Consider the following 15,120-nt stretch of genomic DNA (forward strand, 5'->3'; position numbering starts at 1 on the left):
AAACTGGTCTATGATCTTATGATACAGAGGCTTTGAAGGCAAYAGTACTTGCCCTTGTCCTGACTTGCCCTTTTTCACAGATTTCAATTTTCTGTGTTGCAGTCCATGGCTCCTTTAGTTGTGCTTGTGTGCAAGTGCTTATGCCCAAGCTGAGAAATGGCTCAGGAAACTGGATATGTTAAAAAAATAGCTTTTTAACCCTGATCACTGAACCGATCTCACTCATGGACAAATAATGGGAGATTGAGGTGGRTGGGAAAAAGTGAGAGGGAAGCAGTGAGGGAAAATGAAATTCCTTAAACCTTCTTGGTATTTCTGCTGAGTCTCCTCTGTGGTAAGACCTTTGCCTGTATGTTCCCTTGGTGGTTTATATTGAGGATTCAACGGAAAAGATTTTCAAACTATAGATAAGACATGAATTCTCAGTTTGTTTTGAACATCATTGATGAGTGGTACTTTCTGCTTAATCTGCATTCTTTATTTTGGGGTAAATATCAGCTACTGGTTCTCTTTAAGWTGTCCTTTCTGGTAGGAGAAGCCCAAAGTGGAAATAAGAACAAAAGGATGCAGCAGAACAGGAAAGGGGYGGCACGACTTCTTGCTGCAGCTTGTGACAGAAGGCCAGGAGGTATGTCAATGGCCATGAAGGCCCAATTCTTATCTAATATAGGGAAAACCGTTTTTCCCTTCTGAAGTCTTTTAGATTTGTTAGACCCAAACTATTGTATGTGAAGAATTCTATTTTCACCGCAAGATAGCCCCAGGGGGATATTTATGGCCTCCTGTCAGCTCCTCCTCTGGGATCTGTAGTATTTAAAAGACAGTGGACTCAGATTTCTAGCATCCTTGTCCCTGTCGTATGGGGCTTGGGGCTTTCAAGGGTTCCTGGACTTCCTGTCAGGCTGCTYGTGATGGATCAAAGAGTTCTCAAGACCTGAGAAACTGCAGGCTGAAGCTGTTGTAGTTCATTTCACCATTGCCCATCTCTGAACAGCTTCTAAATTGTTTGTATAGGATTTTACAGAGAGATTAATTCTTTTTCCCTATGACGCAAAAAGAGAAATGAAGTGTCTGAAAAAAGTTAACATATACGTAAAGAAAATATGTCTCTTTTTTCTCTTTGCATGCATTTTTTTAATGGAGTTTTAAAGACCACTATTAGCCATGTGTCTCTTTGATACAAAACAAGATCTAGTTATCTGTCAAAATTTTACTTTATAGCCCTTTTCTTTAAGAAGAAGAAAAAGATCATCAATTTTGCCATTAGAGCGAATGAAAAATGAACTAGAGAAAGCAAAAGATGATAAAGGGGACAAGAAAGCTTTCTCTTCTAATCTCTTCCACTGACTTACAACAGATAAATTTCCTAACACATTTGCTTGCAAATTCATCCTCAGGATGCAAGCATATTTGCGTGGCGTATTTCACCAACAAGAGCTAGCTGCCAAGTTTTAGTCTCATCCCACCATTGTAAGTGATGAGGATTGGGGCACCGTATGCCCTAGTATCACTGTGTTACAGGCACAGCAGCAGTAGCTTAGTGTCTGCTCTCTGATGTGAGTCAGGAGTGCATGCTTGAAGGSCATCCTCGGTTGTCCCCACATGCCAAGGTTGCATCACAGAATGTTCTCAGGGTGTGAGATGACYGAAGAATGTACCAGTGCTGCAACCAGGCTGGAGCTGGTTGGAAGTACAATGCATGAAACACATATAGCAGGGACATCAGGTCCCCAGCACCAACTGTTCTCTCTGCAGAGTCCTTCTTCTTGTGCTATACCATTTATAGCATAGCCCTAGTGTCAGTTACTGGGAGAAGACTCCTAACACCTTCTCCTCATTTTCATCCTCTGCTCTTTCCTAGGAACACCCTCTGTTCCTTCCAAAACTTCCATCAGTCGAGATTTTTTTGCTGTCTGCTTGGAAGATTACCTACTGCAGGTTATTTCAGAATGAGAAGGGGAATAAAAAGACTGCAAAGCCTTTTGAGAAGAAAGGGAAGGCATATGGAAAAGCATTTCCTTTCYATGCTTATAACTGAGCTACAATGCTATCATTTAGTCTGTATTTAAATCTGAAAGGCTAACAATCAGCGTTACAGTGTTGCTCCCAGGATGCTGGCTAGCTAGAAAGGACATTCTAGGGATACATCACATTGACTGCTGTTAGTTATGTCTCTTCTTTTTCCCTTCCTGACCTACCGATTACATTGAAAGGGACTTACTTTTGTTGTTGCAGCAAGTAGAGCCAACTGGCAGACAGTTTGGCATTTATATCACAGTTGTTTCTTCTCCAGGGCACAAATGTTAGCATTGCACAAAATGGTATTTTTATGTTCAGATCAAGAAAAATATTTTCCTTACCACTGCAGACAGAAAATGTGGTAACAGAGATCTGTCTCAGGTGTGTGCTACTGAAAGTAGTACAGCTATTGCTGGTGTAGACAGAGTTTAACATTGCTGATGGTTTAATAATGGGATAAAATACATAGTCAGAAGGGTCATTTTTCATTGTGTGGCATAGAAGTAATATTTTGCTGCCTAGGTTGATGATGGTCCAAGAGAAACATAAAAAGGAAAAAAAATGGAATAAGAAACCTAAGGAAAAAAATCTCTAAGCAACCTCACTTTCTCTATGACAAAATTAATTTGCGAGATTAGTAGCTATCAGTTTTAACTTCTGTGCTCCATGAATGGCTCTGTGGGACAGGGCTTAAGAATACCTATACCTCAGTGCATCTCTTGAGTACTGGGGCAGACTCATTCTCTTGGCAGTGCTATTCATCCCATCTCCATCTTATGGCGTATGGGTTGTTTTCTGGATATTCTGATGAGATAATGTACAGAGCAGCAACACTGGTGCTGAATCTCCTCTCTTCATTTGACAGGTTCACATACTACCCTTTTCACTCTGTTATCTTGGACACCTTAAAATGGATTAGATTGTTTTATTAACTTCTGTTAGATTCTTTCACTCTCTCCAGACAAAAGAATTTTTGCCTGTGTTGTTGTTTGCCACAACACAAACGAGTGTTGCGGTCTGGTGTGACAGGGCTGTTTTCTTTAGTCTCAATCTTTACTATGATTTTGTGACAGCAAATGCATAGCCAGAGATAGACAGGTTGCAAACAGGATAGAGGGGAATGGACTGTGAAGGTCCTTACTCCTTTGARCATTTATTCTATACCATGCACTAGCTCCTGAGAAATTTCTATCACTGTACAGATAGCCTTACGTCAGAGCAGAAAGTCTCATGTCATGGTATTGAATATGGTCCAGAACACAGCTTTTTAAACCACAGTTAAGTACCAAGGAAGCAGTTTATGGAGTATCTTGAAATTAATGTCTAAGATCATAAACTTGACATAATATTCTAAGAAAAAGCAGAACAGAGTGAAATACARGTTAGTGTGCTCATAGCTGTCTGTGATGCTGATGCAGTACACTGAAAGAGTCTGTATTAGTTACATTTTCTTAAGAGTTGCTGGCTTCATGTCCAGGTGTTCAAAAGTAACTAATCCTTCTAATGGGAAAATAATCAAAAATTTAAGATGATTTGAAGCATATTAAATAAAATCTTTCACCTCAGTGATCTCAGTGGGGCCCGAACTCTGTGGCTGTAAATTGGCGTAGCTCCACGAAGCCTCACCCAGCTTCGCTGCAGCATAACAATGAGCTGAATGATGCTTTCATTTCGTTAACTGACTGGCGTATATTGTGTATCCATGCAGGGAACATGATGTGCAGAAGTCACAGCTTGGCTCCGGATGAATACCAGTGTTCTCTGAATCATTGCTGAATCCCATGTGCTCATGAGCCAAGTGGGCCTGGGAAAAGCGAGGTCAGTTTTGCTTATTCTGGGTTTCCAAGGTGTAACTGTTCTTGGCATGTGGAAGTTTCTGCTCCTATCTGATACTAAAACACTAAAGTTTGTGCTAAAGCAGTTATATGGCTCTCTCGTTGTTCTTAGTTGACATTTCTAGGGATTGTTGTGGCAAATATGTGAGACATACAGTGCTATCGGAAGAGTCTCTCAACTAAATTTATTTTCAGTGAAAAAGAAAGAGTACTAGAGAAGTTACAGACCCCTTTCCTGGACTCCCCACTCCCTGCTCCAATTCTGACCTCATTCTTCCTGTGAGTCTTTACTTGGAGAGTGTCCTAGGCCTGGCGGATTCATTCTTTTTTCTTCCTACAGGTTGGTCTTCTGGCATGAGGTCTARATGCTCTCTTTTGTCAGTCATATTTCTTTCTTGACTATAATTCTCTTTCGCTGATCTTTTTGCTAGCCATTTACATGGCTGAATTTCATCCACCAGATGGACCCATCCCACTGAATCACTGTCCTCAGAGCTGGCCCAGCTATTGAGGTGTTCAAGGTGGCCTCGATAGAGTTGTGTTGATAATCCACTATCAGASGTCCCACTCTTCACCTGGTGGTGGAGAAGAGATTGCTATTACTGAGATCAGATATTTGGCACACAAAAGGGAGTTCATAAAATAAGAGGGACTGTATGATTTAATGCAGAGATGCTGCACTCTATCACACGTTCTTTTTAAAGATAATTGAAGAACAGATGTTCTTGTATTCATGTGTAGAAAAATAGAGCTTCATTCTTTAAAATCAGATGTATTTTCAAATCATATGACGTTAAGTGTAGAGAATATCAGTGTAGGACAACTGAGAGTCCCCAATATAGCACATAACCTTTCACACTGAATGAGTTAATTCACACTTACTTTGCAGCAAAATGTAAAAAAAGGTACATCTGAGGTCTTCGTATAGTAAAATTTTATCATTTCAAGCAAAATATATTACTTCATATTTATCCATTAGTATGAAGTATTACAACTAAATTGTTCTTAAAAATGAATGAAAAAAGACTGCTTTGGAATATGTTGCATTTGCTCTTACTTTATCCACTTATAATGTGATCTTGCTCCCCTTCAATGGTATAGCAAAACTCTCACTGACATTGGTGTTTGTAGCAAACAAAATGCAATCTTATAGTATTCCACAGTTTGACCAAGAATAGCAAAGCTCTAGCGTAATATTCATTCTAACACCATTCAGAGTAGGTAAAGATGTGTTTTGGCACGAGGTGCCTGTAGTCAGTAAATATGTGGCCCTTAGCCCAGTGAAATAAAATTTCTGGCCAAGTGTGTCATGCTCTCTTGTCTGTGACTGAATCACTGAGGATAATTACTTGAAACTGTTTCTTCCTGATGTACTCAAGAAGCTTGGAGCTAGAACTCAAAGGTTTAACCGTATCTRCAGATACCAATCATTGGGTCATTGGTAGAATTAATGAATGTATTCCCATTTGCATCGCTGGGCTTTGGATTGTGTCTTGAGACGCCATAGTAAAACAAATTGTTGCATCACTAAGACAGTATCACAGGGGCTGATACTGGAGCGCATGTTGTTCAACATCATCAACAACCTGAGTGGTGAGTGTGCCCTCAGCAAATGTGTGATGACACTAAACTTGAGGCAGAGACTGACATGATGAACAGCAGAGCCTCAGTTCATGGACCTCAGTAAACTTGACTGCACTAAAAAAACACCCTTGAGGACTAATAATGAAAAGGGCAAAGTCATGCACCTAGAGAGAAATAATACCCTTCACTGGTGTACTTAGGGTCCAGCGACAGGTTAAGTGACAGCTGATCATGGTGAATGCCAGGTTGAACATGAGCCACCATTGCACTCATTGCAAGTAAGGCACACTTCATATTGGGCTACGTTAAGAGGCTCTTGGTCAGCGGATTAAGGCAAGTTACTTACTGTCCTCTTCTGTGGGGCACTGGTGAAGCTTTGTCTGGGATACTATATCCTGTGTTGGTGTATTCCCTAGCTGCCCTATTCAAGAGAGACATGAAGCAACTGGAGTGGGTCCGGCAGAGGGTTCCTGAGATGGTCAGGGTCTGTGGCCTATGTTCCATGAAGAGAGGTTGAACTTGTTTAATCTAGTGAAGAGGAGCTAAGGGTTATTACCCTTATCTATTAGCTATCACTAATAGCTGCCTATTCAAAGGGCAGTTATAAGCATGACAGAGTCAAGCTCTTCTMAGTATTGAGGGATAATGGTGGAAAACTATGCTTTAGGAGGTTCAAATTTGATGCTAGGAGAAAAAAATCACTGAGAGAGTTGAGCAGAAGTGGAATAGGTTACCTAGGGAGGTTGTGAAGTCTCTGTTCTTCAAAGTTTCCAACACTATGCTAGACAAAGCTAAAGTTAACCTCATCTAGCTGGGGTAGTCATGCTGCGGTTGGAAGGTTGGGCCAGAGACTTCACAGGTCTCCTCCAATGTGCATTTCTATGATTCTGTGATTTTAACTATTAGAACTAAAAGTGTATTTAAAAACAAGAGTCAATCAGACCAAATATACAGTAGTACAGAGTGAAATAAAGCTATCACTGGAAAATTCATTCATCATCAAAGCAGCTCTGCCCACTGGGAAATTTCTCAGGGAAATTCAGAGAGATACACACAGAAACAGATAAAACACAAGACAGAAGGAAATAAAGTTACAAGATGCAAGAGCAAGGTTTCCAATAAGTCAAAGTTAATTAAGAACATCAGTATCATTGTAGAAATTTTTGTCTCATGAATGTCCCCAATATCTTGATAACTTGAACAACAACTCTGGAAAARAAAGATGGCATATCTGTATTCATTTTTATGCCTTTGTGTGTCAAACAGCATGTTAATYTGGCATTCGATGTATTTGTCTTCCCATAAATCTGCATAATAGAGCAGAAGACTTATTCCTTTTGAGGCCCAGGCTTTCAGTCTCTTCTCTGCCTGAAATAGGCAGGAAACTGCATTGAAGGCAGCCAAAGGTGCCTGTAAGTTAGAAGGTAGWAAGATAATGGATGCAGAAAGCAAAGGCCTCTCTCTGAGGTCAGCCTAGTATGGCAGTCCTTAGGCACTTTAAGTCACCCAGGTGAACATGAGCAGCACAGGGGTACTGGTTCACTTCACTTAGGGATCAGTAAAATGCAAAGGTGRTTGGATAATATTTTCAAAAAAGCTTGAAAGTCAGACTGTGAAAGACTGAATCAGATGAAAAAGTAAATGGAAACCTAGTCAGGTTTCCAAGAGCACAACAGGAGCTTAAGCCATGATTCCCAACTCTGATCTGTCCTTTTATATCATTTAAGATTTAGAGTTAGATTTTCAAAAAYGATGTGGAACTGCAGCCTAGATCCACAAAAACATGTAGACTTCGGGGAATCTAGCTTCCAGGCACTTTCTACCCAGCTGAAGTCACAGTCCTAGCTTGGAGGCATGTAGCTTTCATCTTACGACAAACCATGATTTTTGGGGCCAGAGAAAGAACAGGAACGTGAGAAGTGGTCTAGAACCACACGGCTCCAGGTACCATCAATCCTAAAACAAGGAAATGTGCTAGTGCCTCAACAGGAGAGACAGTATTTCCTGTGGTCTAATGTTTTGCAGTTACTTGGAAAACTCTTTGGTCGTCCAGGAATAAGGACTCACGTTGCACCACTGAGTCAGATGGGGAGTCTACATGTATGGGGTGACCACTAGCTATTGACAGAGTCATGTATTACAGAAGTGAGTGTGCTGTACAGGGTGGTGCTAATACAAAGGGGATCTTCTGCAAAGGAAGAAAAATTAGAGTTCCTTTAGTCCTGCTCATAAGTCTTCATGTCTCAAAAGACTGACCTGTCTGCTGGACTCTGGCAGTGGAAGGGGTGTAGCACCTCCTTATCTTTCTTTACTTTGCATGAGGCACTGTCTGGCAATGTGCACGGAGAAAACCCCRTGTCTCTGGCTGTTCTGCTAAATGTGAGGGAGAAACTTAGGAAATAAATTCTGACAGAATTTAGCCATGAATTCAGTGCCTGGTTTGTCTGCACTGTCAAGAATTAAGCAACTCTGGGTGTGCCCAGCAATAGAGAGTTCGGTATCTAGGGAATTTTACTTGGCGGGGGGTGGGGGGGGAGGGAGAATCCAAAATTTTAAGTCATTCTAGAGTTAGGGAGCAACAGAGGAAGTGGATTGGGAGGCTGAGGATCCAAATTTTGCATGGAGGTGCCATAAATAACAGGACACTGAGATCTTTTAACGAATTTGCCTTTTCAGAGACAGAATGAAAAGTCCCGAGGAGCTTGTCAGTTCTTCATTTATAAAACGCTCCTCTCCTGTCATCAGGTGTGTCCTGCCAAAAGAACACAAATCTGTTCCAGGGAGGCCCGGGGAGCTTGAGGCATGGTTTGGGATAGGAGTGGGGCTTGGCAGGAGCTATCTGGAGCAGGAGGGGACGGCTAGGCAAAGATGGAGAGGAGCACGGAGAGGGAGAGGAAGAGGAGCCTTCCACCAAGCTGAACCCAGCAATGTGGCTCCTCAGAGAGAGGCCAGTGGCTGAGAGCTACAGCTTGCTGCTGTGCTTTTTAGCAACAACTGCAGCAACCGGCTTGACTTCAGTAATTAGTTTTTCTGGAGGCCAAACATCTCCTTTGCAGGCTCTCATTTCTCTCACTTGCTGCAGATATGGAGAAGGCACAGCTGAGACTCTGACCCCATCAGTCTGGGTTCTTTGTAGGTTCTGAACTTTTTTAAAGTCCATTTTGTAAATGCTAAATGATTTGGACAGATGTGTTTATATCTTCTTTTTTAATGAACATTTCAAAAAAATCACTTAAAAAAACAGTTGTCAAAAACCTGCTTTTTCTGGCAGCTCTTCTTTGTGCTGAAAAATTGTTCACAAATGATCATCTCTTGCTACAAAGTCAATAAGTATTCAAGCCAGCATTATACTGACAGCATTTTTKCCAATTAAACTTATATATTTTCTCTGTCAAGTTACTGTACCTGATTCTGTTATTTTTTAAAAAGGAAGTTTGATTAAAGTCCATTTGTTCACCACAAATCATTTAAAACTGCCAGCTTTAAATAGGTGGTAACTGAGAAATATCACCAAAACAAATTACATCACCTCCTCTGAGTTGCTAGCTGAGCTTTGAAATTCTTCCTTTCTCCAAGTGGGGTTCAAGGAAAGTGCATGCCAATCCACAATCACTGTGAAGCAAACTGTGCATGCTGGGTATCTCCCCCACTCACACCCTATTTTGGACAGATACCCCTTTTGTACCACTCTTTCCCATGGGTATGGATCAAAAAGTCCAGCTTACTCTAAATCCTTTAGCAACCTTTTACACACCTGGAGGGAGGAGGGGCTTGATTACTAGTACAGAAAAGACAGATAGGCTGGAGTATGTTGTAGAAATTAAGCAAAAAGGATATCAGCTTCTTCAGTTGACTCCCAACCTGGACTTTTCAGAAGCTTCTTGGACTAAATTGAAGTTGCAAAGCCGTGGAGACAAAGATGGGCTTCGCCACACCTTGGTAGAAGATCCCTATAGTTGGCTCACATACTTTGTTCTTCAGAGGACAATTTTCAAGAGACTCTCTGGTGCTTTATGGCAAGCAGGGATGGTCTAAGCTGTCACAGCATTTGCTTTTCTGAGCTTCACACTAGGAGAAATATCTGGGTGGTCATTGACTTTAATGGGGTAATATTTTATGTACTGTGTTTATCCATGTGTAATTTGGCATTGGCTATCCACTTGGCTGTGTTTATATGAAAATAGTCTCAGGATAATATACTACTTCCCTTCCAGAACATCATTTAACCGGAACATTAGTCTGCACAGGTAAAGTTAGGATCTGATATAGAGAAGGATAATATATTTTAACTTCTTGCAYGTAAAAATATTTTTTATTTGTTCCTAATCTTTTTTTTACTGCTTTATTCTTGAAGAACAATTAAAATTAAATAAGAGAAAATACACTTATAATTATGCAACATTCATTAATCAATTAATATAACAAAAAGCAGGCAAAATAACTGAAAAAGAAAAACAATTATATAAAATGAGCAAATGATGAAACATAAAGTATCGCATAATGGAGTTAAACAATGGCTATTATGTAGCAATTTGAGCTGAAGGTCTGTTTTTTAGGCTAGCAGTCCTCTGTCTCAGGGAYGTGGATGTTCTGAATACCAAGGTCTGCTTGTCTCAAGCAGTGTGGTAGCTCTTCCCATTCATATTAAGTTTTATGACTACACAGAAGTTTTAGGCAGTGTGTTAGGACAGTCAAAGCTAAAACTGACTGTGAAAAGCTGCCAAATGGTCTTACAACTGTAAGTTACCAGAAGCAGAGGGAATGTCAACCAACACAAAGCAATACATCTAGAAAAATACCACTGCTGTCCAAAAATGGGATCATTAAATATTACTTCGTAAGGAGACTGAGATGATTGTTGAACATTTTTGGAAATTCTAAAAGCAAATAGACTTTAAAAAGCTTGTGAGAATGGTCAGTGAAAGAACTAAAATTGTTATGTCTTTTTGAAAGTCTATAACAAAGATACAAATTTTGGATGGAGCACACTGTTCTAATTATCCTGTCTCTCAGAAGGATATAGGGATTGAAGAGTTACTGGAAAGACAGCAAGGACAGGCAGGGAGACGGACTCTTTTCCATCTCAGGAGAATCTAAATAGACCAGTGCTCTTCAGCTTAGAAAAGATCGCCTGTAAAAATCATGAATTCTAGGGAGAAAATTAATAGGAAAAGGCATTCAGTGCTTTTGCAGTACAAGAATTTTTCAATAACATAGTACTGAGGACTTACCTAATTTTTCACTGAAAGCATCACAGTATTTAATTAGATGAAAAAATACCCCCCCCCCCAAACCTGTACAAGTACTTACAATGGTTTAGAGTAGCAGCTCTTCACAATATCTGAAAAAAAGGTTTCCAGGACAGTAAAAGGACAGATATCGCTCAAATTTATTTGTAAAGCATACAAGTAGAAAATAATTAGGTGTGAAAGAAGTGCAGAAGACCAGTTCCAGGAGCTTGGAGGCTTCAGCCTACAATCAGGTGCAGAAACTAGGGAAGATCGTGAGCCATGAAACTGATAGCCTCAGAACCAAAAATGGAACAGAAAACACCGGTTACTGAAGGGCACCCCCTGTCTGGCTGTTGAAATGTAGGAAGCCAGCATTATAGCAAATGATGAGGATTTAACTGAATGGTCATATGTCAAAAGAACAGAATCTGCTGAAGAAAATAGCCCTGAAAAATTAAGATCGACATTAGGGAAAATGCCCGGTAAAACCACTTACAGACTTGAGTAAAATCCACCTTTACATCTCCTAAGAGATGTAAAGAGCAGATATGCTTTTATTTGTGGAGCAAACTGATTTGTAGAAAGAGAGAGATTCTGCAAAAGATACTCTGCAGATGTGACCAAGTCAGAGAAGATGGGAAAATCATTTAAATTTTGCTGTCAGCTTCTGAGGGGGACTCATTTCCTACTGAAACACTTGATGTTTTATTGCATAAAGTTCAAAACCCCATGCAAATGTTTTAAACACGAATTTTAACTCTACTGATAAATTTGTTGTCTTAAGTTGCCTTCAAMACATGTCTCATATCAGCAGGAATTTCCTTGCTAAGAAAAGATAAGCATAAAAAAAGGGATACGTACTGTATCCAAATATCCATGCACATTTACTTTTTTTGAAGTGTACTTTTCACATTTTTGGAGTACTCTGAAGTCTCTTATCTGCTGAACACTCAAGGGCTCCTCAGCCTAGTTTTCTGGAACTGACCTTTCAAAGTCTTTGACAGAGATCTCTCCTGTCAGTGTTTACTGTCCTGTCATCTCTTTGGTCAAGCAGGATGTCCTTAACTGAAGTGTTCTCAGGAAGGATGTCTTTAAGAGATGCATTCCTTATGCTATGCGACAAACAGGAAAGCYCTAATATACATATGGAAACATATTCACAGGCCACAGTCTCGGCTGTGGGCACTTCCATTCCTTTAATGCCTTTTTCTGGGTCAGAGACCCAACTGATGCATTTGGGTACGAGGACTTGCTGTGGCAAGGTGTTAAACCAGGTCTTGAAGTTCTTGAGTTATTGCTCTGACCCGCTGCCCATCCACTTGCTCTTGGAGTGTGTCCTATGGCAAGGGGAAAAAAAATCTCTGGAGAATGGAGAAACAAAGCAGCCATWTAAAGCTCTTACAGTGCAGCTGAGAGTTTCTGTGCTCTGTGATTTTGTAGCAGCTTCAGTAACAGCATGAAAGCAGAAGGGACGTTAGCTCCCGTCTATCGGTAGAGTGAACTAACTGGGGCTCACCACTGCGCCCCAGGGCTTCCACTGCAGAGCTTGCTGATCTTGGTGCAGAGGCAAAACAAAGTGTCAGGCAGACATCCCCTCAGCCTGCTCAGAGATGCCTCAAGCTGCCTTACACCTGGACTGCAAGACAGATATTAGGGTCGAAAATAGCATTAAATGCGCTTTCATGCAGTTTTTGGCATCTGCCAGGGTGCACACTGGTAAGAACCTTTGCAGCAAAATTATACAATTGTGAAGCTGTAGTTGTGGAGATGATGCAGATACTTGTATTGCTCATTAAGATCAACTGTAGCTTCCTTCTTTGCAGCGGGATATTGCTGGCATTGTCTGATTTGTCTGGGGAGTGCAGGGAGGGGATATCTTCACTTGGCAGGTCCTCTGTGCAGAGGTGCCAGCATTGGTCTGCCCCACGTCTAATGGCTTTTCAAGTGTTGTACCTTCAAAGTTATCCAGCATGATTTTACTTCTGCTCTGTTCACAGCATGAAGTATAGCCAGATTTTTGCAATGATCTATTGCACATTAATATCTCATCCAAAACATAAACACTTTATCGCTCTTTGGCAGATTTCCCTCTGTTTGGCATCCATCCTACTGTCACTCTGGAGTTGAACAACATAAAAGATATGTTTATTATAGTTGGCGAGGGATTGGGAGGGGGCAAGAGGAAAACCAGTGAGGTTAAAGATAATAGGTTTGATTCTATCTTTGATGCTGAAGGAGTGTTTATTTCAGCTGACTTAATTTTTCCTAAAATAGTTCAATGTAACAGGGGGTAATAGTCCTATTGCAAAAAATGAAAACTGTCTTCAAGTCAGTGCCAGCTTACACTGCATCTAAATGAGCTCTTCCACCTCGAATCAGGACAGGGGCTGTTTGCCTAAGCACCTGAAGGTTGTATTATTTGTCATATTGTTATTATTACTATATAACAAGATTTTGTTTTAGTAAGTCCAAGTATAATGGATACAGAACAGACCACTCCTATGATAATTGGCACATGTTAGAGTAAAAATTTAATTGCTTTGCATGCTGGAAACTCTTCTGGTTGTGAATGTTCACGTTTTCTTTTAAATCAGAGTAATGTTATCACATAATCTTTTCTGATTTGGGATATTGCCAAGTCAACTCCTAATTTTCACTAGGTTCTTTCAGCGTCTGCATTGGGAATAATCACTGAARAGACAGTCTTTATCTGCAAATATTTGAATTTTAAATATTTTAAACTATTTTAACTGCTATTTTTAACTAATAGCAGCCCCTGTTCTGGTAAACCTGACTCAGCAGCATCTCCTTTGGAGGGAAGGCTGCTCCTGGCGTCCCGCTCACTCATGCCCCAGCTAGTTCAATTTGATACTCGCTAGCAATTGCACACTTGTGAACCCTCACTTGCTCCAGCTGCTGGCACTGCAGACACATGGGCTCTAAAATCTGCGGTCCCCCTCCAGCTGCTGCACTCAAACCTTCATACRCACCTATGCACACAAAATACAAAAATAGTCAGAAAAGAAAGTAATAAGAAGATAGCACAGACTGCACCAATCAGGTGCAGGGTATGGCCAAACATACTGACCAGCCCTGTTTACACCCGACAAACTCCTTTTTATCCCATATCCCTCTCTTTTCCCATATTTGTTCCTTCCCTAATCTACCTTGATCCATCCCTTTCCCTGCCTTTAGTTCCTCCCTTAAAAATTCCATAATAAGGCCTGTGCGCTCCTGAAATGCTCTTCCTCTGCATGCCGCAATGTGTCCCATATCCCTAAGGAGTAACCCCCCCTCAATCTGARAGGTGCTCTGGAGGAGAGCTGCTCCTATGACTGGTCTCCCCAGGTTTCACATCTGGACCATAGGGCTCTCCTGGGACAGTCCTGGGAGGAGCTGGACRGGGTGTCCCTTCCCTTCTCTGTGCACGTATTTTGGGTTCCCACCTGAGGTTGTGCCTCTGTGCTCTGTGCTTGTGGAGACCTCAGTGGGCTGAGTGCTCTCCTGTGGTGGGCCTGGGGAGTAACGGGGCAGGGTGCTATTTGGGTTCCCCACCTGCCATTGTCTGTGCCCCTTTGTGCTTGTGTGTTTTTGTCACCTAACAGCTACACACGGTGATTTGCTTTTCCTCTTTAGTCTTCTCCTTTCTYCTGATGATACTTCTGCTGACAAGCACAGAGACTGGGAACTGCAACGGACCTGAAGCACAAGTACAGGCCAGTGAGGGGTTGTATAAGCACTGTGAGATTAACACGTTATGTGTCACAGCAGATAGAAAAGATCTATAGGAAAAATTTGAAACTTCAGAGTTTTGAAACAGCACTTGTGACTGACAAGAGGACTGATTCAGACTTGCCCTGACATAACTCTGTAATAATTTCATGGAATCACATGGAATTACCCAGACATGACACTATTTTAAATGAGACTAGCAGGTTTTGAAAGCGGATTTGCTTTCCCTTTTCCTGAAAACACTGCTCCTGTGAAAACACATCGAGTCTTACATATTTTAACCATACAAAATGATCACACAGTAGAGAAAATTCCCTCTATAACTTTCATTGGCCACTTAAAATTGAAACAAATTACTCAGAGCCAAATATCATTAAATAAGACAGACAWGAGTTCATGAGGACACTTCTCTCGCACTCCCACAATTTGCCTCACCACATGGCACTCCCTTTTCTCAGCATTTCTCAGCAGTTTCACAGTTATTCAAGTCAGCTGCTTTTTCATTGTTCTTCCAGTATGCAAAACTTCCCTTCCAGGAACCACAGTTCCACCACTAATTAAATGTTTCATACTAAACCTGATGAGTGTGAGCACTCTTGCTATTCCTGCCGAAACACTGTCTGTTACACGCTGCAGAATACCAAAAACATCAAGCTCTTTTGTGCTTGCTTCTTATTTCCATTCTCATCTTTGCTGATGATTGCAATATCTGTGTATAA

The 15,120-nt window shown here is 41.0% G+C and overlaps 1 pseudogene; it reads right to left on the reverse strand.

Moving 5' to 3' along the window:
* Window positions 1-15,120, reverse strand: part of LOC146602030 (uncharacterized) — a 167,112-nt pseudogene that overhangs the window by 45,374 nt on the left and 106,618 nt on the right.

The sequence above is a fragment of the Rhea americana genome, unplaced genomic scaffold, assembly GCF_003343005.1.
Source record: "Rhea americana isolate MKP2758 unplaced genomic scaffold, rheAme1 scaffold_0, whole genome shotgun sequence".
NCBI classification, from domain to species: Eukaryota; Metazoa; Chordata; class Aves; order Rheiformes; family Rheidae; genus Rhea; species Rhea americana.